Source organism: Neophocaena asiaeorientalis, unplaced genomic scaffold (genome assembly GCF_003031525.2).
Source record: "Neophocaena asiaeorientalis asiaeorientalis breed wild unplaced genomic scaffold, Neophocaena_asiaeorientalis_V1.1 scaffold191, whole genome shotgun sequence".
NCBI classification, from domain to species: domain Eukaryota; kingdom Metazoa; phylum Chordata; class Mammalia; order Artiodactyla; family Phocoenidae; genus Neophocaena; species Neophocaena asiaeorientalis.
The window spans coordinates 5590864-5614567 of record NW_020175105.1 but is presented as its reverse complement, the minus strand read 5'-3'; the positions used below and the strand labels follow the sequence as shown (position 1 = coordinate 5614567).

General features: G+C 41.3%; 1 long non-coding RNA gene across 3 annotated transcripts in view; it reads right to left on the bottom strand.

Annotated features, from left to right (window-relative positions):
* Positions 1 to 23704, bottom strand: part of LOC112412708 (uncharacterized) — a 110804-nt gene that overhangs the window by 40391 nt on the left and 46709 nt on the right. Inside the window, exon 5 of one of the 3 annotated variants that reach the window (XR_003005850.1) lies at positions 19158 to 20606. The exons of the other annotated variants lie outside the window; for them this stretch is intronic. This is a non-coding gene — a long non-coding RNA (uncharacterized LOC112412708). Of the gene's footprint in view, positions 1 to 19157; positions 20607 to 23704 lie in introns of those variants that run through there. 3 annotated transcript variants of the gene reach the window in all.

Sequence of the window (23704 nt, the reverse complement as noted above, 5' to 3'; positions counted from 1 at the left end):
GGGATGGCTCCCCAGATGTCCCTGCAACCTCCAACTTGACCACTCACACCAGGGCTTCTGGAGGCTAGTAGTTATTTTCCTCTGACCCCACAACTTTCATTTTTGAACTTCCCCAGCTCCTCCCACAATATGTAAAGTCTAATAGCGAATAATAAATCTCTTTTCTGTAATATGCAGTGGATCTATTTCCCTTTCCTCCAGTGACCTTGGCGGAAACAGTATCTCCTTTTTTTAAATTACTTATCTCTCTTGATAAGAGACAAAGGATTAGAGCTAGGCTTTAGGTTGGTGACTCTCAATCCTGTACATGAAAATCACACAGAATGTTTTTAAAAATACTGATGCTGGGCACCATCCCAGACAAACCAAATCAAAATATTTAGGTGTGGGGGGCTCAGGTATAGGTAGATTTTAAATGATCCTTATATGATTTCAATAAGCAGTCAGAATTGAGACCTACATTTTTGAGTTAAATATGTTTAGAACCAAGACACCATGGATTTAAATTCATACAGAAGTAGAAATGATTGACATAAAAATCTTGCTTTGAATGTGGGCTGTGCTGGTAAGTTGGAAGAGAAAAGCATGATTCTAGGGGTCTGGGAGGAAGTAGGTTGGGGACCAGGGAATGTAAAGCAAAGGCTTGTCTCTCTTTTTGGAGATGCTGAATATAGCAAGCCCAGAAATGGATGAAAAAGAAACTTCAATTATTTCTTTATTTCAAGTTTGGACTTGGGCAAGTTCTATTCCAGGCATAAGAGATTATGTGAGGGAAAAATAGTAAGTCAGAGGACAAGAAATACATAAAGTAAAATGAAAGGGGAGAGATTCAGTGGAGGCAGTATTCAAAAGGTTTCAGATTGCTGTTTAGCAGTTCATCCAATGGCTAGCTGTTGGCACCAGACACAAGATCTAAGTTCATTCCACAGGTTGATCTCTTTTGTATGACAAACAAGACTTTGCTAAGGACTTCAAGGCATGTCACTTCACCAGCAATGGGACTCTGTCACAAAAAGCTATAATTTGGAAAGAAATTTGGCTTTTGGGGGAGAAAATTTATGATGAGAGAGTAAAATTGTCCTTAGAAGCAGGCCCCAAATATGTCTCACTGGGTTTGACTCTCAAAGAGTCTCTTTTCTTTCCCAGAAGTTTAGCATCTAAAATAAGTTCTGGGGCTTCCCTGGTGGCACAGTGGTTAAGAATCTGCCTGCCAATGCAGGGGACATGGGTTCGAGTGCTGGTTCGGGAAGATCCCACATGCCATGGAGCAACTAAGCCCGTGAGCCACAACTACTGAGCCTGCGCTCTAGAGCCCATGAACTGCAGGTACTGAGCCTGCATGCCACAACTACTGAAGCCCGCGTGCCTAAAGCCCATGTTCCACAACAAGAGAAGCCACCGCAATAAGAAGCCCACGCACCTCAATGAAGAGTAGCCCCCACTTGCGGCAACTAGAGAAAGCCTGTGCACAGCAACTAAGACTCAATGCAGCCAAAAATAAATAAATAAAATAAATAAAAAAATAAAATAAATTCTGATCTTTCCCATATTCAACAGGTTTCAACTAGATTGAAAATGTATTGCTTATGAATGTGAGAAGTTCAAACATGGAAAAACTGTAATACTCTCTCAAATGACATATTGAAAGTTACTTTTCTACCTAACATATTACTTCCTAAAATTAATAACTTTCTGACTTACCTAGAAGAATGTAATTTCTTTCTTAACTTTTAACTTTATATTTTTCCTTATCTTATCCAATTTTTTACCTTACCCATCAGATTCATGTCTATCATGGCTAATACCTCCCAAACTTTCTTCTGCTTCTCCTCTCGGCTCTGTTTTGTCTGGGTTTTGATCATTATTTGAATCATTTTCTCATTTGTACAACTTTCACAACATAGAGTGCCTACACGCTACAAAACCTTGTCCCTAATTTCATGGAGGAGGGAGAGACTGTGAATAATAAACAATGAAATTAACAAGGTGATTTCAAACCATGGTTGGTATCAGGAGGTGGATAAGCAAGGTGACGTGATGAAGAACGACTTGGCAAGGGATGAAGTTTAGATAGAATGGTCTGGAAAGATCTCTGCAGAGGTGGTATTTGAACCAAGAGCTGAAGATAAGAAAGATTCAACCATTGAAGAGGCTTAAACATTTACAGGAATGGAAAGGGGGCCGAGTGGGCTGGAGTGAATGAAGTAAGTGTGTGTGTGTGGTGTGTGTGGTGTGTGTGTGTGTATGTGTGTGTGTGTGTGTGAGAGAGAGAGAGAGAGAGAGAGAGAGAGAGAGAGAGAGAGAGAGAAGCTGTAGAGACAAGGGCTAGAGAGAGCCTATTATTTTAGGTAAGATAAATGTTTGAAAAGTTTTAAGCTTAAGAATGATAGAACAGAGGGGGTGCCTTCAAGATGGCAGAGGAGTAAGATGTGGAGATCACCTTCCTCCCCACAAATACATCAAAACTACATCTACATGTGGAACAACTCCTACAGAACACCTACTGAACTCTGGCAGAAGAACTCAGGCCTCCCACAAGGCAAGAAACTCCTCACGTACCTGGGTAGGGCAAAAGAAAAGAGGAAAAACAGAAACAAAAGAATAGGGACGGGACCTGCACCAGTGGGAGGGAGCCGTGAAGGAGGAAAGGTTTCCACACACTAGGAAGCCCCTTCACTGGCAGAGATGGCAGGTGGGTGAGCAGGGAAGCTTCGGAGCCGTGGAGGAGAGCGCAGCAGCAGGGGTGCAGAGGGCAAAGCAGAGAGATTCCCGCACAGAGGATCGGTGCCGACTGGCACTCACCAGCCCGAGAGGCTTGTCTGCTCCCCCGCTGGGGCGGGGGGGGCTGCGAGCTGAGGCTCAGGCTTCGGAGGTCAGATCCCAGGGAGAGGACTGGGGTTGGCGGCATGAACACAGCCTGAAGGGGCTAGTGCGCCACAGCTAGCCGGGAGGGAGTCTGGGAAAAAGTCCGGAACTTCCTAAGAGGCAAGAGACCATTGTTTCAGGGTGTGCGAGGAGAGGGGATTCAGTGTACCGCCTAAATGAGCTCCAGAGACAGGCGCAAGCTGCAGCTATCAGCATGGACACCAGAGATGGTCATGAAATGCTAAGGCTGCTGCTGCCGCCACTAAGAAACCTGTGTGCAAGTACAGGTCACTATCCACACCTCTCCTCCCGGGAGCCTCTGCAGCCTGCCACTGCCAGGGTCCTGTGATCCAGGGACAACTTCCCCGGGAGAACACATGGTGTGCCTCAGGCTGGTGCAACGTCACACCAGCCTCTGCCAATGCAGGCTCTCCCTGCATTCCATACCCCTCCCTCCCCCCTGCCTGAGTGAGCCAGAGCCCCCTAATCAGCCGTTCCTTTAACCCCATCCTGTCTGGGTGAGGAACAGATGCCCTCAGACAAACTACACGCAGAGACGGGTCCAAATCCAAAGCTGAGCCCCAGCAGCTGTGCAAAGAAAGAAGAGAAAGGGAAATGTCTCCCAGCATCCTCAGGAGCACAGATTAAATCTCCACAATCAACTTGATGTACCCTGCATCTCTGGAATACCTGAATAGACGAGTCATCCCAAAATTGAGGTGGTAGACTTTGAGAGCAACTATAGACTTGGGGTTTGCTTTCTGCATCTAATTTTTTCTGGTTTTATGTTTATCTTAGTTTAGTATTTAGAGCTTATTATCATTGGTAGATTTGTTTATTGATTTGGTTCTCTCTTTTTATATATATATATATATTTTTTTCCTTTTTCTCTTTCTGTAATTGTGTATGTGTATGCTTCTTTGTGTGATTTTGTCTGTATAACTTTGCTTTTGCCATTTGTCCTAGGGTTCAGACTGTCCTTTGGTTTTATTTTCATTTAATAGTTTTTAGCTCTTGATATCATTGGTGGATTTGTTTTTTCGGTTTGCTTGCTCTCTACCTTCTTTCTCTCTTTTTTTATTACTTTTTTATTTTTAATAAGTTTTTTCCATTTTAATAAGTTTGTTTAATTAATTAATTATTATTATTATTTTTCTCCCTTTCCTTCTGAGCCGTGTGGCTGACAGAGTCTTGGTGCTCCGGCCAGGTGTCAGGCCTGAGCCTCTGAGGCGGGAGAGTCAAATTAAGGACATTGGTCCACCAGAGACCTCCTGGCTCCATGTAATATCAAATGGTGAAAGCTCTCCCAGAGATCTCCATCTCAACACTAAGACCCATCTCCACTCAATGACCAGCAAGCTACAGTGCTGGACACCCTATGCCACACAACTAGCAAGACAGGAACACAACCCCACCCATTAGCAGAGAGGCTGCCTAAAATCATAATAAGGTCAAAAACACCCCCAAAACATACCACCGGATGTGGTCCTGTCCACCGGAAAGACAAGATCCAGCCTCACCCACCAGAACACAGGCACCAGTCTTCTCCACCAGGAAGCCTACACAACCCACTGAACCAACCTTACCCACCAGGAGCAGACACCAAAAACAACAGGAACTACGAACCTGCAGGCTGAGAAGAGGAGATCCCAAACACAGTAAGTTAAGCAAAATTAGAAGACAGAGAAATACACAGCAGATGAAGGAGCAAGGAAAAAACCCACCAGACCAACAAATGAAGAGGAAATAGGCAGTCTACCTGATAAAGAATTCAGAGTAATGATAGTAAAGATGATCCAAAATCTTGGAAATAGAATGGAGAAAATACAAGAAGCGTTTAACAAGGACCTAGAAGAATGAAAGAGCAAACAAACAATGATGAACAACACAAAAAATGAAATAAAATATTCTCTAGAAGGATTCAATAGCAGAATAACTGAGGCAGAAGAACGGATAAGTGACCTGGAAGATAAAATAGTGGAAATAACTACCACAGAGCAGAATAAAGAAAAAAGAATGAAAAGAATTGAGGACAGTCTCAGAGACCTCTGGGACAACATTAAAGGCACAAACATTCGAATTATAGGGGTCCCAGAAGAAGAAGAGAAAAAGAAAGGGACTGAGAAAATATTTGAAGAGATTACAGTTGAAAACTTCCCTAATATGGGAAAGGAAATAGTCAATCAAGTCCAGGAAGCGCAGAGAGTCCCATACAGGATAAATCCAAGGAGAAACACACCAAGACACATATTAATAAAACTATCAAAAATTAAATACAAAGAAAAAATATTAAAAGCAGCAAGGAAAAACAACAATTAACATACAAGGGAATCCCCATAAGGTTAACAGCTGTTCTTTCAGCAGAAACTCTGCAAACCAGAAGGGAGTGGCAGGACATATTTAAAGTGATGAAAGGGAAAAACCTACAACCAAGATTACCCAGCAAAATCTCATTCAGATTCAACGGAGAAATTAAAACATTTACACACAAGCAAAAGCTAAGAGAATTCAGTACACCAAACCTGCTCTACAACAAATGCTAAAGGAACTTCTCTAAGTGGGAAACACAAGAGAAGAAAAGGACCTACAAAAACTCAAAATAATTAAGAAAATGGTAATAGGAACACACATATCGATAATTACCTTAAATGTGAATGGATTAAATGCTCCAACCAAAAGACACAGGCTTGCTGAATGGATAAAAAAACAAGACCCATGTATATGCTGCCTACAAGAGACCCACTTCAAACCTAGGGACACATACAAACTGAAAGTGAGGGGATGGAAAAAGATATTCCATGCAAATGGAAATCAAAAGAAAGCTGAAGTAGCCATTCTCATATCAGACAAAACAGACTTTAAAATAAAGACTATTACAAGAGACAAAGAAGGACACTACATAATGATCAAGGGATCAGTCCAAGAAGAAGATATAACAATTGTAAATATTTATGCACCCAACATAGGAGCACGTCAATACATAAAGGCAAACGCTAACAGCTATAAAAGAAGAAATCGACAGTAACACATTCATAGTAGGGGACTTTAACACCTCACTTTCACCAATGCACAGATCACCCAAAATGAAAATAAATAAGGAAACACAAGCTTTAAATGATACATTAAACAGGATAGACTTAATTGATATTTCTAGGACATTCCATCCAAAAACAGCAGATTACACTTTCTTCTCAAGTGCTCATGGAGCATTTTCCAGGATAGATCATATCTTGGGTCACAAATCAAGCCTTGGTAAATTTAAGAAAATTGAAATCATATCAAGTGTCTTTTCTGACCACAATGCTATGAGACTAGATATCAATTACAGGAAAAAAATGAAGAAATAAAAAAATACCTAAAAACAAGTGACAATGAAAACAGGACAACCCAAAACCTATGGGATTTTGCACAGCAAAGGAAACCATAAACAAGAAGAAAAGACAACCTCAGAATGGTAGAAAATATTTGCAAATGAAGCAACTCACAAAGGATTAATCTCCAAAATATACAAGCAGCTCATGTAGCTCAATATCAAAAAAACAAACAACCCAATCCAAAAATGGGCAGAAGACCTAATTAGACCTTTCTCCAAAGAAGATATACAGATTGCCAACAAACACATGAAAGGATGCTCAACATCACTAATCATTAGAGAAATGCAAGTCAAAACTACAATGAGGTATCACCTCACACCAGTCAGAATGGCCATCATCAGAAAATCTACAAATAGTAAATGCTGGAGAGTGTGTGGAGAAGAGGGAACCTTCTTGCACTGTTGGTGGGAATGTAAATTGATACAGCCACTATGGAGAACAGTATGGAGGTTCCTCAAAAAAGTAAAAATAGAACTACCATACGACCCAGCAATCCCACTACTGGGCATATACCCTGAGAAAACCATAATTCAAAAAGAGTGATGTACCACAATGTTCATTGCAGATCTATTTACAATAGCCAGGACATGGAAGCAACCTAAGTGTCCATCGACAGATGAATGGATAAAGAAGATGTGGCACATATATACAATGGAATATTATTCAGCCGTAAAAAGAAACAAAATCAAGTTGTTTGTAGTGAGGTGGATGGACCTGGAGACTGTCATACAGAGTGAAACAAGTCAGAAAGATAAAACAAATACCGTATGCCAACAGGAAACTATATATGCACATATATATGGAATCTAAAAAAAAAAAAAGGTTCTGAAGAACCTAGGGGCAGGACAGGAATAAAGATGCAGACGTAGAGAATGGACTTGAGGACACGGGGCAGGGTAAAGGTAAGCTGGGACAAAGTGAGAGAGTGGCATGGACATATATACACTACCAAACGTAAAACAGATAGCTAGCGGGAAGCAGCCGCACAGCACAGGGAGAGCAGCTCGGTGCTTTGTGTCCAACTAGAGGGGTGGGATAGGGAGGGTGGGAGGGAGGGAGACGCAAGAGGGAGGGGATATGTGGATATATGTATATGTATAGCTGATTCACTTTGTTATACAGCAGAAACTAACACACCCTTGTAAAGCAATTATACACCAACGAAGATGTTAAAACAGAAAAAAAAAAAGAATGGTACAACAGGATCATTATATTTGAAAAAATGGTCCTGGCTGTCTTGTGGATTATCATTTGTGTGAAGATTCACGGTTTACCAAGCATTTTCACATCCATTTTCGATGTGGTCCTCACTGATGGTCCTCATCCTTCCCTCTGAGGTGTTGGGAAACTGAGTGAGAGTGTGGCTGACTCAGCAAAGCTCACGGCGGTGGACCTGAACCCAGTCTTTTGAGCAGAGCGCTACACCTCCAGATACTCTTGTGTTGATCATTGCTTTCTCGCACACACTTACGTTCTTTCTTTCCATTGAAATTTTAGTTGTTTAAGTGAATGGACAGGAAAGGCAGATCAAACGTCTGCTGCGTCCGTGTTAAATACTAGATCGGTACTTGGGTGTGAGATGTATTCCTTCTACTCAGTCTCCCTGTTGTCTAGCTGAGGGACCAGGTATATTCCCAAACATAATTAACAATGTGGGGCTAAAACAAAGAGATTAAGGAAGTTACTAAAGGTTTTTTTTTTTTTTTTTTTTACTACTAAAGGTTTTTGAGAATAACTGTAGGAAGTGAGGGCTTGAGGTCAGCTCTGTAAGATGGGCAGACACAGACAGGTGATGACTTGGAACACATTTGGGGAGATACAGATTCAGTAGCCACACCATGGGATGGAGTGGGAGGGACTCTGGCCTCCCCATCCCTGTACTGCATAATCGTAACAACCGTATGTTACTCTCTACCATGCCTCGAAGCCCCAACAAGTGAAGCTACAACCTAAATAAAACCAATGTGCTACCTTTTCAACTGTAGCTTCAGAATAACTCCTCTGAGAGCAGCCCTCAGCTCTTGCAATCAGATGGCTGTCCCAGAGTTCCCCCTTTTAGGAGATTTGGAACTGCTCTTGAACAAGCGGGAATACTCGAAAACAGAGGCACCGAGGCTGGAATTTGAAACGAAGATGGTGAAGCTGACGATGCTCGTAAACTCAGACAAGAGACTTAAACTTCCAGAAGGACGTGAGCAGGGCTGTGCTTTAGAAGGGTTAGGGTTACAGCAGGGAAAGTTTGGGGTGTGATAGAGACTGAAATTGCTTGAAGGTGTAAAAATTTTCTAGAAGAATCTGGGTAGTTACAATATGAACAAGGGTGGGAAAGAAAGTACAGATCAGAGGCCTGTTATGGTCATGTAGGGAAGGCCCAGCAGTTACCTGTGCTACCACGGCACTCAGTTTTTCTTTAAGAAACAGCCATGTTAACTGCAGTCTACGGTGGCAACAGCATGTACAGACCCATTTTTATAAGGATTTTCTTCTAGACTTTAAAGGATCATTTTGCCCGGTAATGGGATCCTTTAGAACATCTCTTAAGCAGGATGATGGTAGAAACAATTGTTTGCTTCAGGAAAACTGTGACTTCATTGCGTAGATTATAACTGTTCTAAGTTTTGAGCTTCTTGCCAAGATTTAAGACCAAATCCTAACTTTGAATTCAATGATAGACTGCTATTTGTTTTTCAGGGACCAAGACTGACAGAGCCCTGAACCAAACACTATTGTATTTTTTTTAATAAACACACAGTGTTTTTCTCTTATTTTAAAACTGTACATCATCATGCACATCCTGACCTTCATCCTGATGTGAAGAGAAATGTGTAGTTTTGGGGGGTGTGATGTGAGGGGAGGGGAGCAGCAGTGGAGACTGTTGGCAGGGTATACCCTAGAGAGAATCTTGAACATGCTGGCTTTTTGGCAACTAGCTGTGCTACCATCACCCAGAGAGTTTAAAAATAGAAATTCAGAGACCCTGGCTCGGTAGGTCCTGGGTGGATTCTCGGAATCTGTACTCATAAAAGCTTTGTGGGCAGTTCTGGTGGGCAGACCTTCTAGAGGGGGCCTGCCCAGCCACCCAGAGTCCCATGGTGATAATACCCTGCCAAAGAAGCCATCCTAAAGGCTTTTTGAGTTTGTTGATCATTTGAGTTTGTTGATCAAGAAACTCTCCTTTCCTATGTTTCTTTAGGTTTGTTGAAACCATTTATTGGTCTAGAATCAAACCTGGCTTTCTGCCTAGGCAAAATTCTGCTTTTTATTCGTGTATTTATTCATTCAGCAAATGTTTATTTAGCGAGGTAGATTTTTTTGTTTTTTTGTTTGTTTGTTTTTGCCGTACGCGGGCCTCTCACTGCTGTGGCCTCTCCCGTTGCAGAGCACAGGCTCCGGACACGCAGCCTCAGCGGCCATGGCTCACGGGCCCAGCCGCTCCACGGCATGTGGGATCTTCGCAGACCGGGGCACGAACCCGTGTCGTCTGCATTGGCAGGCGGATTCTCAACCACTGCGCCACCAGGGAAGCCCCCAGCGAGGTAGTTTTTTAAAGATACAATGGCAAGTAAGACACACTGATCATGTCTTTCATGGAGTTTGTATTCTAATGGGAGAAGATAATCAGAAAGATAGAGAGAGAGAGATGAGAGAGAAAACAAACGGCCCTAAAGGAGATATATGGCTCAAGGAGAATTTATTTTCAAAGGAAACATTCACAGAAGCATGTGTTAGTGCAGTATCCCAGCTGGGGGCAGCCCCGCTCTCACCATATGAACCTATAAGGATGTAGGGAGAGCATGATTACTTGAATCCAGAAAGAAACAGTGTTCTGTACAGTTGGCCATTTTCAAAAGAACAGTGCCCTTAGGTAGAGGGACACATCCAGATACAAACTGGTAGGCATATTCTCAGTGCATACATCTGACAAAGGATGTGTATCTAGAATATATGAAGAATTCATACAACTAAATAAGAGGAAGACAAATAACCTAATAAAAATGGGCAAAATGTGTAGCTAATAAATACAGGAAAAGATGCTCAACATCATTACTCACCATATAAATGCAAGTTAAAATCACTATTTGCCAACTAGAATGGCTAAAATTAAAAGAAAAATCTGACAATGACAACTGATAGTGAGGATGTAGAGCCAAAGGAACCTCCCACCGGGCTGCTGGGAATGCAAAAATGGCACAACTACTTTGGAAAGTCGTTTGTCAGTTTCTTATAAAGTTAAACATATATTTACCAAAAGACTCAGCAAAAGTATTTACCACCCACCCCCAAAATGAAAACTCTGTCCACATAAAGACTTAACTTGAATGTTCATGGTAACTTTATTTATAATAGCCCCAAACTGAACACAACCCAAATGTCCACCAATAGGTGGATAAATAAATAAATACCAGCAATAAAAATGAAAAAGAAAACCCTATCAATACATGCAATTCCATGGATGAATGTCAGAAATAGTTTACTGAGTAAAAGAAGTCAGACATAAAAAAAGCCTTTAGTCCACAGGACAGGATCAAGCCTTGAAGGGAGATTACGTGGACAGAGAAGAGAGTGAGCCTGATATTAGGTCCAGAGTCTAGAGTCCCCCAGTGCTTTCAAACCAAGGAGAAAAGGATCCAAAAAAGGAGTCTGAGAGGGAGCAGCCAGAGGGCTAGGAGGAGACCAGGAGAGAGGGCGTTTTGAGGAGGAGGCAATGTCATCTGTCTGCACTGCTGCTGAGCCAGCAGGGAAACAGGACAGGACCAAGTGGGGTGCACTGGTGACCTGGCAAGAGCTGCTGCCGTGGGGACCTGGGCAGAGGAGGAAGTGGAAACGCCAGTTCTCTTGGATGCGAGCAAGGCGTTTGCTTTGAAGTATTGCAGAAAATGGAGCAGAAGGTGATATGGAATCAAGGGAGGTGAACTTCTTTGTTATTTGCTATGTTTTCTTTGTTTGTTTGTTCATTCTAGGATTGGAGATACCATTCTCTAGATTGGGATGAGGTGGTAAAGAGAGAGAGAAAAAGAAGTAGATTACTCAGGAGAGAGAACAATTGCAGAAGAAAATGGAATGGAATTGCAACAATTTGAGGTTATTGAAAAATACTTATTTTTCCCTTTATTGATTGCCAGCCATTTACTTGTAAATAAAAGTATCGCACCAAGAATCCCTTCATCGCTCATCTATCAGGAAACTGGAATCCCAGGTCCTCCTGGGGTATTCATTCTATAAACACCACTTTGATTTTACTTGTTGGGACAGTCATAGTTTATATTCTGGCATACTCATTCTGGTATATATGGTATATACATATATTACATATATGACTATCAGACACCAAATAACACATCCTCACAAAATTAAAATTACAATGTCCTCAACTGGAAAGACCACGACATTCTAGGTCACTACAATGTCTTATTATTCTGTAAGAGACTGAATATTGCATGAAGAAACATCAAACTGTCATCAAACTATTTACTTGAGAACAGGTAAGAGAGCAAGAGAGTCAGAAAATTAATTAAATGTGAGGGCTCTTATAGAAGTAACAAGGAACAGAGAAGAATATTACCAGAGAAGTAAGCAGAGAATGCCTTTCTCAAGGCAATGGGGAGATAACCACACAAAGATAAGATGTATTAAAACTAGGAGACAGTCATACTCATTTGTACAACAATATTAGCAATTATCACTTGTATAGTATTTTATGCAATGATCAAAATGCAACAAAATTGGAAATTAATAGTTAAACATTTAAAATAGGAAAAGCAAGCAAAAACAAATTTAAATGACAAACTAGAAAAAACATATGGTCCACAAAGGGATAACAAACTTATAAAAGCTATAATAAATAAACAAAAAGAAATGGAACCAACAAGTTTTAATGAATAAAAATGTGAAGTTATTCATTAAAAAAGAAATACAAATAGGTATCAAAGTACAAAAAAAAGGTAGTTGAAACATTATAAAATGAAAAATAAAATGGACAGCTGTTTAAATAATCTTAATTGAGGACATGAATAGAGGGAAAAAGCATTCTTGTCTCTCACTAATGAGAGTATAATTTTGTGTGACTTTTTTGGAGGACTAGTTGCTAATATGAATCAAAAGCTTTAGAATGCCCTTAAAAATTGATCCAATAATTCAACTTACAGAATTTTCCTAGACAAATAATCAGAGAAATCCATAATGATTTTATGTACAGGAAAAAAGGGAGTAAATACTCCAAACATTCAATAAAATGGTGTCAGTTACATAAATTATCTTGTATTAACACAGTGCAAATCTAAGGGTCACTGTGGTAAAATATTCATGTTTATTATGAAGTGGAAGAAGGTATTTCATAAAGCAGTATTTACAATATTACCTCAGTTTAATGTATTCTGCCTATGCTTAGAATAAAAATAAAAAGGATATACAACTAAAGGTTAATAATTGTTCTCTCTGAATCGTGGAATAAAGTTATCTTCAGTTAACTGTGCTTTTCATATTTTTCTCTAATGTGTGGCAATCACACAAAATGCTGTTTTTAAAATAAATCAATTTGTATATCTATTTTTAAAATCAATCTCTCAAATAACTATTGAGTTAAGGAGGAAAAATAAAAACACAAGAATATACATTTAGAAAATAACAAGAAAATCATACACTTCAGCCTAAATTTTACCAAAATCATAATTCCAAATAAAGAGGAGAAAATAAATAAAACAATCAAGAAAAGAGTGGCAACAAAGAAGTTCTCTTAAGAGAACAGGCATAATAAACCTAAACTAGAAATAATTAAAAATATATAATTAAGAAAAAGCTGTTATTTTATTTTTAAAATTTATTTTTATACATTTTTAAAGGTTACGTTCCATTTACTGTCATTACAAAATATTGGCTATATTCCCCATGTTGTACAACACATCCTTGGGCCTGTCTTATACCCAATAGTTTGTACCTCCCCCTCCTCCACCCATATAGTGTCCCTCCTCCCCCTGCTGGTAACCACTAGTTTGTCCTCTGTATCTGTGAGTTTGCTTCTTTTTTATTATATTCACTAGTTTGTTGTATTTTTTAGGTTCCACATATAAGTGATAACATATAGTATTTGTCTTTCTCTGTCTGACTTATTTCACTACACATAATGCCCTCCAAATCCACCCATGTTGCTGCAAATGGCAGATTTTTTTTTACAGCTGAATAATATTCCATTGTGTGTGTGTGTGTGTGTGTGTGTGTGTGTGTATATATATATATATATACACACACACACACACACATCTTTATACCACATCTTCTTTATCTATTCATCTGTTGATGGACACTTAGGTTGTTTCCATGTCTTGGCTCTTGTAAATAACACTGCTATGAACACTGAGGTGCATGTATCTTTCTGAATTAGCGTTTTTGCTTTTTTCAGATTTATACCCAGGAGTGGAATTGCAGGGTCATATGGTAGTTTTATGAGAAACCTCCAATACTGGTTTCCACAGTGGATGCACCAAGAAAAAAATATTTAGAAGATAACTGAAATAGATAAATTTGAGACAAATTTATTCAGTGAAAAAGAAAATAAATGAGAATTTTAAAATTATAAAACAATATACATAAAATTGAAATTTGCCTGTGTATGCCTGTGTATACACACGAAGATTTGAAAGGGAAAAAACACCAAAATGTTAAAAGTTGTGTGATGGTTTTTATTGTATTATTTATATTTTAGTATGTTTCCCAATCCTTTAAAATGAGCAAGTATTAAAATAATAAAAAGAATAACATTATAAAATATTTTAAAATAAAATTATAAGTAAATACTACACAATTATAATGAATTTAAAAGAAATGGAAAATAAAGTTGATTAAAATGTAAAGTATTATATATTAAGAATTATAGATAAATAGACACCAATTTCTTAACAGTATTTTTTCTCTGAGTAGTGAAATTATGGATAATTTGTCTTCCCTTTGCTTGACTTGAATTTTTTAAATTGTACACAAATGGATACATCACTTTTTAACAAAGGGAAATGTATTTTAAGATACTGACACAGCAAGAGGGAAGAGTAAATAATTTCACTTCTTCAAAAAACAACCACTGTCAAAAATGTCAAAATTTTGTCCATTTCCACAAAAGCTACATTTGTATGTGTACAGCTAGGATTGATGGTGGAGGCTCTCAAACTTTCAAGAAATAAATGAACCCAAGCCCATATAAAAAGTTCCCCAGCACAGAAAAAGTTACAATTGCATGCAGTTCAGTTTTAGTAAGTAAATGTTGCAGATATATCAGTTTACAACCTCAGTCATTGCAGAAATGTAAATTTTCTTTGTTTTTGTTTTCCTTTTCCAATTCAGGATGGAAGAATTTTAACCTAAAATTTCACCAGGATTGTGTCTCAATTCTAGGGAGTTTACCAACTGCTACAGTGTCACTCATTCATTCATTCATCTGTGCACCTTCTGCTGCATTCCAGGCATCTGCTGGCGTGTCCGTCCCCCCATCTGACCCGTGATACAGGCAGTTGATTGCGTGTGGGGTCGTTTGTCTTCCCCATCTTCATGAACTCTTGGGTTTGGTGGCTGTCTGCCACTCCACGCAGCTCCTACGTGCTTGGGAATTATTCCTTTCTTCTGCGGGTCTCACTGTCTCTCCAGGAACCCCTGAGTGTCTCAGCTCCACAAATCAGGCGGGGATTCTGTCATCCGCCTGGGGCTTGGTCTGGGGAGCAGCATGCCGGCTCACTCTTGCTGAGATCTAATGGTATTTTCATTCTCACAGTTTCCCTTCTAACGTTATACCCTTCCCCAAGTCAGGGAATAATCTTGGTAGAGAAGGCTTGCGTTAATAATTTCCTTACCATCTCATAAGAACACTCCTTCTAAAATAATCCAATTTTTCTCTTTTTAGCTATCACATGCCTTTCCTTAGAGTACAGATGTCCTGGATGCACAAATGTGGGAGATGGCCAAGGGAAATGCTGAGAGAACATTTCATATTTCGATAGTTTTGATACAAAAGATGTAACCAAGATAGCCCACATAGGAAACTGGAGTAGACACCACTTAAAGAGGCTGACCTGCTGCAAGTCTGCCTGCTCTGAACACTGTCCAACAGTCATATCTGTGTTAAGTGACCCTACCCCCATGCCACAGTCAAACCGGGACATCAGATTTCGTGCCAGGAATGTGTAATTTGGGGCTGAGAATCTGGAGACTTACACAGCAGATGTTGCTGTCCCCATGCTGCCTTGGACCCCTGCTGCCAGGACCTCAGTGCTTCCCTGTTCCCTTTCCTCAAGCCTTGGTTATTGAGCTCGTTCCTGGGTTCTGCGAGATATTCCAGTATCTTTCCAATAAATTCTCCTTTTCTCAGTCCAGTATCAGTTTCTATTACTTGCCATGTAAACAGTATTAATAAAAAATCATAGAACCACCTCGCATCTGAAGACAGAATAAAACATCTTAAATGGAAATATTTAAGGACATAACTCAACCAGGTATTAATTGAATTGGGAATTTGGAGTTAACTTGTCAATTTATTGGTGCCTGATTTATTCTCTACTAAAGTCCCACAGAGAGATGTATGGCCATGAACACACACCAGAGAAAAATCAGCAACATTACTTAGAAAATGGAGATTATCATATGCTAAAGTTAGAAAAATTTGAATAACTGCATCATCAATGAGGATAGATAGAAAAATACATTTTGGAGTTATATACTGGACTCTGTGAACCGATATAATGCAGAGAGAGGGTGGCAAAGCTGGTAGGGAAAAATGTTAGCATTTCCCTGCAGGCCCAAATATCCAGGATTCACTGAACAGAAAACTAAGCAGGCACCCGCTACTGCTCAGAGCAGTCCCCAGAGTTGGCCATAACCATGACTTCTTCCACCCATGCCAGCCCCATTGGCCTAGATCTGCCGAAGGGAATACAACTGCCATATTCAAGAAGATGGGTTGGCACAGAATGGGGTGTGGCATATTCCCATCCAAGGATGCCCTTAGGGCCAGCCTTCCGCTTCCAACCCCTGTCAAAGAACTACAGGCTGCCTTGAAATCAGTAGCAGAGTTAGGGACCCTGGCAAAGTGGGGACTGGCCAAGACCCCACTGCACTGCAGCCTACCCAGCCGGGGAGACACACAGCCAGGGAGAGGCACACCGACCTCCTCTTCCCAGTCTCCGTCAGAAGGAAAGAGGCTAAAGCAGCAGTGCAAACGCTGTGCCCACACTGTCTGAGACTCAGGACTGAGACTCCTACAACTTATTTCTAAACCGGGTCACTTTGCAAGTGAAAGGGAGCAGTCGTATTAATTACGGGAACAAGCAGTGTAGCCCGGCACACCAGGACAAGTGGTCAGCCGCTGAGACTGCGCCTGACGGATCCCCCTCAGTCCAAAGTCCGTAACAGAAATAAGCCAGTCTGGACCCATTGAAAAGAAGCCAGGAACCAAAGGAAAGGGAAGGGTTACCAACGATGATCTGATCTAGGGGAATGCATCTCTGAGGAGGAGGGACATTCTGGGACATACCCGCCTGGAGTCCCCAGAAAGATGCAGGGAAACGTGCACACAGCGCACACCCGCCCCGCTGAAGGCAGACAGGAGAGCGGAGCTAGACGCTTGGGCCCCTCTGGCAGGAAGAGCTGCTTCCTGCTTGACATCAGAGCTGAAAGTGGATGCTGTGTTGTCAGCACCATTTACTTCCTATAAACACTGCTACGCATTCTCTGGCAACGGAGTTTCAGGGTGCGAGCTTTCCAATTTCATATCCATTATTCTGTGGTTTACACACGCGTTGGAACTGGTAAAGTTTAGGGCCGTGGACACATGGACAAAAACCAGAGCAAGGCTGCAAGAAAGCTCTATTCAGCTGCTCCCTGAAGGCTCCGTGCTTAGCAGGGGTCACAGACTGACTTCTGCCTGCTACACAGGAAGAAACAAATCTTCTCCCTACACGAAGTTCTCTGATAAAAATGATCCATAAACAAAAAAGAAAGAGTATGTTCTTAAGATAATTAAGGTGACGATGACATTTCAAAAGTGACTGAATCAAGATATCGCTTAAGAAAGGAATACTGGCTTTGCTTTTTTTCTGTAAGTCATTCTCATTCAAGGAGCTCTGCTTTAGAATCCCACAGTAGATATTCAAGATGGCATATAGTTGGTCAGAACGGTAATAGAAATAATTACAATTTTATATATATATATAAAGTAGATACATAGCACTTATTCTGTGACAAATACTGAATTAAGTACTCTACTTTCGGAGCCTCGTCACTCACAATGGTTGTGCTAAGAGTATCTCCATTTTAAAAATGAGTGGACACAAAGCTACCTTCCCTAGTTCACATGGTTAGTGAACGAGAGCTGGCTTGAATCCATGGCCGGCCAATTTGAAGGCCATGGTGTTAATCACCATGGCCAAGTGCCAGAAGAGTTCTCAGCTCAGACAAGCATCTAAACAGAAGCTCTAGCCCGCAATCTGAAGAATTCCCACACCCCCCCCACACTGAATACGCAAGTCTGCAGGGAGAAATCTTGTGGTCTGTGCAGTAGGCACTGCAGGGCCCTGTGAAGATGACCACTCATTGGGATAGAACTCCAAAAGCAGTGTGCATTGTAAGTTAATAAATTAGAACTCCATTTACAAGAGTTGACCCAGCACGTGTCCATTGCTAGCTGGCTTCCTGCCGAGAAAGATCATTTCATGAAGTTTTATTTTTTCATACATACGTGCTTTTTCTAAGAGCCTACATCTAATGTTAAAATATTCTGAAGCAGCTGCCAAGCAGTAGGTTCAATAAATCTCTAATTTAAAGGGAGGGTAGAACTTGCTCTGTATTCAGTGTAAGTAAACAAAATACAATTTTCCAATTCTGCACAGAAAATGACTTTTCCCTGCTTCCATGGACCAAGTAGACAACTGATAAACACACAACTTACAGCCACTTTGTGTCTCAGCAAGAGCCGAGATTTAAACTCCAGTGCACGGAATGCACACGTGCTCTCATTCTGCCCTTGGAAGACAGGAAAGGTACACCGCTCTGAGTGCGCTGATCATCCCCAGAAACGTGTTTACACAGAGAATGGTACGGAATGACAGGGGTCACTCAGCCGTTTGGCCTCTTCCTTTCTTTGGTAATGGGAGGCAGCAGGAGCCCAGGTTCTCACGAGCAGCTGCAGCAGCAGCGGGGCAATCCTCACTGGGGCTGGACAGACTAGAAGCAGATGTGGCACCAGCCCCCCCACGCAGTCCTGCGAGCTGGTCTCAGCGCATGTGCAGTGGGGGTTTCCTGAGCTAAGACGGCAGTGAGTCAAAACAAATAGGCATCTTTATTTCAACACATTAAACAAAAGTGCAGGACTTGACGGGGTAGCTGAGAGTCACGGTCACTCACTTGAAAATGTGGCTTTTTGAAGGTGAATTCAAACATCTGGAAATACTTTTAAAAATAAATCACTTCTGCACTGAAGCGCTAAACGGCAATTTTTTGGCAAGTGGTGCATCAGGGTTACTGAGAAATGAACTCCTGGCAAACGACGAGCTTAATGCTCCCCTCATGAGATCAGCACATAATTCACTATATTCTTAGAATGATTTTGCTTGAACTGTTTCAAGAGTTCTGCCTGGCAGGAAATGAGTTTAGGGTGAAGTGGAGACACAGGCCCCGCAGCTTCTCAGAGTAGACATGTCAATTGGTACTCATATGTGTATCTGCGTGGAGTCATGAAGCTTTACAGGAAATTGTTTTCACATACGTGGTTACGAACCTTATTCCCACAGACCCACAGTGTCCAAATCTGTGAAAAACCATATCTGATGAGAGTAGAGAAACTCTACAAAAAGAAACAGGAAAACGCTGAAATGGAATTAAACACAAACTTTTTTTATCTGAAAGAAAATAGAATAATTGTGTCAAGACCTCACAGGATGGAAACCTCCTCTTTGCAGTAAAAACAAAAAAAAAAACCTTCCTGTTTTGAACCTTCATTATGCTTCTTGTACTTCATTACGTTTCTGTATATATAGTCAATTCTGCAGTCATAATAGAAGGCACAATTTCTGCATGTGTATACAAAGAGGAAAAAACAATGAGAAATCATAAACTTAATTATAATTACACTAACAGTGATAAAAATGAAATATATTAACCTCAGTACACCAGTGAAAAGGTACGAATGAACAAATGAACTAGGGCCCTGTAAGAGGTACTGAAACACATTTTATTAAGTTTATTTGTTTGTCTTTCATTTTGTGTATATATATTATTTTATTAATAGCTCTTTAGAAGACCTGAGAGAACCCTTTAGACTAATGTGTATTCTGGGACTTCCTCTGATCAACAAGAATTATAGGCGTTTTCCTGTCTGTGTAGGAGCGTTCCTCCAGGGATTCATGCTGTTGTTTTGGTAGCCTCACTTTGAATTGGTAAGAAAATATTTAAGATGGATAAGAACTCATTTTTTTAGGAAGAAGGAAACATTTCCCCAAACTTGGAAATAGCCATTGGGCATGTGTAAGGAAGTGAAATAATCTTTTACCACATGTGTATACCTGTAAGAGACAAAAATCACAGTCTGTTCTTAGCAAAAGGCAGCAGGTGGGACCCCTCCATCACCTCTGAAGAAACACCTCACGCTCCAAATCATGTGTCCTCCGTGGTACCATATTCAACAGTAAGAACATTAATTGGTATCAACCATAGACACGGTAATCTAACTTTAGAGAACACTGTATACTAATTTGTGTCCTTAAGAACATCTTTATTCTAAAATTCAGATATTATAGCAAGGATGTGAATAGGTTTGCTCCTCAGAATGGCTGGAATTTGAGATTTCACCCATAAGTTCAGAGAATATTTGTCAAGAGGTGATTTTACTCCATGAAGTTTCCTCATCTACCCCTGGCCTTTCAGCAAAGACCACTAAAACTGAGTCAAAAATCTATTTTAAGACATAAGAGAAAAAATGAGTTTGATATAGTCTCTTTCATTAAAATCTGAGCGTGTTATCTAATTTTATGGCTCTCAAACGTCAGTGTGCATCAGAATTACCTGGAAGGTTTGGTGAAACACAGGTTGCTGGGCCCCCTCAATGAGTAGAAGTTCTGATTCAGTGGCTATGGAGTGGAGCCCCCAAATCTGCATTTCTAACAAATTCCCAGGGCATCCTGAAGGGGCTTATCTGGGAACCAGGCTGCGAGAACCACTGAGCTAACTTAATCCTTTTTTTTAGCCTCTCTGAAAGGTAATGGAATAGTAAGTACATATCAGTGATCACAATGTTGTCTGTTTCATTTGGGTTGACTGAGTTCTTCTCTGTCGAGTTAACAGCTAATTCCTTGAAAATCTTCATCCATAGAAATATTAACTAGCACGTATCGAATGCTGAAACAAAGGATATCAAAGTTACTCGAATTGAGTATTAAATTTAGCCAAGGCGAAAGAGATACCACAATATATTTACAATGCTCACTGCAAGGTTAAAAACATCTTGAAGGGAGAAAGCATTTTCCTGGCCATATTCTTTAGAAAACCACTGCCATATGAATTTCGTGTTCAACAAATATTTGAGTGCCTTTTTTTTCTTTTTTTTTTTTTTTTTGAGTGCCTATTTGTACCAAGTGCTGTTGTGGGTGAAGAAGGCCCAGGTCAATGTACAAAACAGGTGAAACTCCAGTCCTCTTGGATTTTTGTAAAGGGCGAGAGATGACAAACAAACAATAAAATATAAAGAATGGCAGATGAGGATTAGTGCCATGGAGAAAAGTCACAAGAGAAGCAAAGGCACAGGTGAGGGTATTAGTTTCCAGGACGGTCGACACGTTGTCAGCAGGGAGGTGACATTTGAACAAGATCGTGAGGATTTGAGGGAGTGAAGCAAGTCACATCTAGAGGAGCGGCATTTAGGACAGAGGAAGCAGCAACTGGAGGCGCTTGAGGTAAGTACTGCAACATGAGGTATTTCCACTTGATGACCTTCCACACTAGGTACATGGCAAATCCTTACAGGGAGTGAAGAGTAGAACTCCCTATAAGGATTTGAATGGTACCGAGGTCACAGGAGTGAGGTGGCTGGAAAAGCCAGACAGAGAAGGGACAAGTGAGCACAGTGAGCGATACTGAGCTAGTCCCTGGGGCTCGGTCCCGCTGCTGACCCACCCGCACAGAGCCTGTCTCCCTAGACCAGGGCTGGGCCTTCGCCCCCTGACCCCTGTCCCCAGGGGTTGGGGACCCTCCATGTCTGGGTTCTGTGAACAGACCTCCTCAGCTTCAGAGAGACACTGGTGTCAACAGGAGGTGGGACCGTGACGCAGGTGTCCACCTCCAAAGGGAAGAGTCATTTGGAATTTCTGGTCCTTGAGATTTTCAACAAACAAACAAACAAATGACAGACAACATGAATGCATAGTTGACGGTGTATTAGGACAATTCAGGAACATGGACGATCAGCCAATTACAGCTAAGTCAAAGGGTCATAAGGACACTCATAGGCAAGGCCATTTTAACTTTACACAAAGAAATTTGGAGTTTGTTTAAAAACCAAGAATGCTTTCTTGAAGTCAAACTTCTATGTTGCTGAACGTAGAGGAAACAATTTCACTTGAGAAGTTTTCCAAGAATCTCAGTAGGCTGTTAGTGTTAGATAGCATTATATTTTCTCCAACATCTCAGTACAAGACCCTTAAAAAAATATACTGGGAGACGCAAGAGGGAAGAGATATGGGAACATATGTATATGTATAACTGATTCACTTTGTCATAAAGCAGAAACTAACACACCATTGTAAAGCAGTTATACTCCAATAGAGATGTTAAAAAAAAAACAACAACAAACCTAAAGTAGTGGTCTATGCCGCCGTGTAAGACGAGTTAGCTGCTGTTTTAGGTTAGAAGACCCGACCCTGGGGCTCTGTCCTCACCCCTCTTCTGGTCTCTGTCTATAGTCACACAGTTGGTGACGTCTCTCCTGTGGAGCCACATGACTACTTATTTGACAGTTCCATGTGGGCGTCTAATGATCAGTGTCTCCAAAACTGAGACTCTGAACACCCCTCCCCAAGCCCACCCCACCCCCAGTCTTCCCAGTCTCGGATGCTGGCAAGCCCATCCCTTGCATGGTCCGGGGACCCCTCTCGTTCTGTCACAGCCCACATCCAACCCACCAGCAAGGCCTGCTGGCCCTGCTTCCAATAACCCAGAATCTGCTCCCTTCTCAACACCCCTACAACTGCCAGGCCTACCCACAACGTTCAAAGAGAGGCTCACGAACATATTTCTCAATATTTTAAAGGTATAAAGCAAACCATTAAACTTAAGAAGTCTTCTTCCTTGAGAAATACATCTTCCAAAGGATGTGGAGGCCCAGAGTTTATAGAAGTCCGAGACTTCTTGGATCTCTGTGATAGAACGCCATCAGCTGAGGGTGGCAGCGGTAGCCCCAGCCCTGACCAGCTCCCCTCCCCACCCTGGTCCCTTGCGTACACGCATGCACACACGCGGACACAGGTGGACATACACAGGCTCCACCCATACGCGGTCCCAACAGCTGCCCTGGCCACTAGCAGGCTCCTGGCGTGCACGCCGCCTGCATGCCCTTCCTGTGTTATGGTTGCTATGGAAAAGTTTGTTTCTTTCATCTTATTTCACGTGTTCGGTTTGCTATACTTTATTGCTCTTTTCCTCCTCTTTTTAATCTTTGAATAGATCAAAAGTTCTCTGCTATCCCTGAAAGTTATACATTCTTCTCTTATTCTACTTACATTTACATCTGACTTTTTCAGAGTTTCGCTTATGCTTTTATTACCCTATCACTGTTTCAAGGTTATGATTATGTCTTTTCTCGGGATAAGTGAAGAACTTCAGCATTCTCTCATGTGGTGGGTAAGAATCCAGGGATTTGGGTTTGGGGTGATAGATTTGTGCTTCTAGTCTTTGGAATGTGTGCATGTGTGTGTACCAAGTATTCTACACTGGGGGGTGTGAGCACCCCAAGTTCCATGCCAGCCTATAAGCCCACGGAAGATTTTGTCAGTGCATAGGATGGGGTGCTAGCAGTCCAGCTTTGCCTGGGCCCCAGCTCTCTGTACCCAGGGAGCAGCTCCTGCAAGAGGCCTGCTGCAGGTGGAGTGAGGGTCTGCAGGGGACACGGAAAAAACTCAAGTCCACTCCCTGCAGGACCTCTGCCTCTTCTACTCAGGGACCCCTTCTCTTCCCAAATTGGGATCCAACCACTTCTAGTTCCCACCTTATTTTATTGGCTTATTTTAGGAAAAGAGCAATGCTCTGAATTTATGAAGTGTTGTCTCTCTCTCCTGGGATCTCCAGAGTTGGGTCGTAGGGAAAGAGGTGGCTATATTACTTTCATATCTCTCCCACATGAACACTTTATAAAACAAATGTATGTGACCCACAGGGTACTGGGGATGAAACCATTAAGTAGCAATACCTTCAAACTACTCTGTCAGTGAGGGAGAATTTAATGT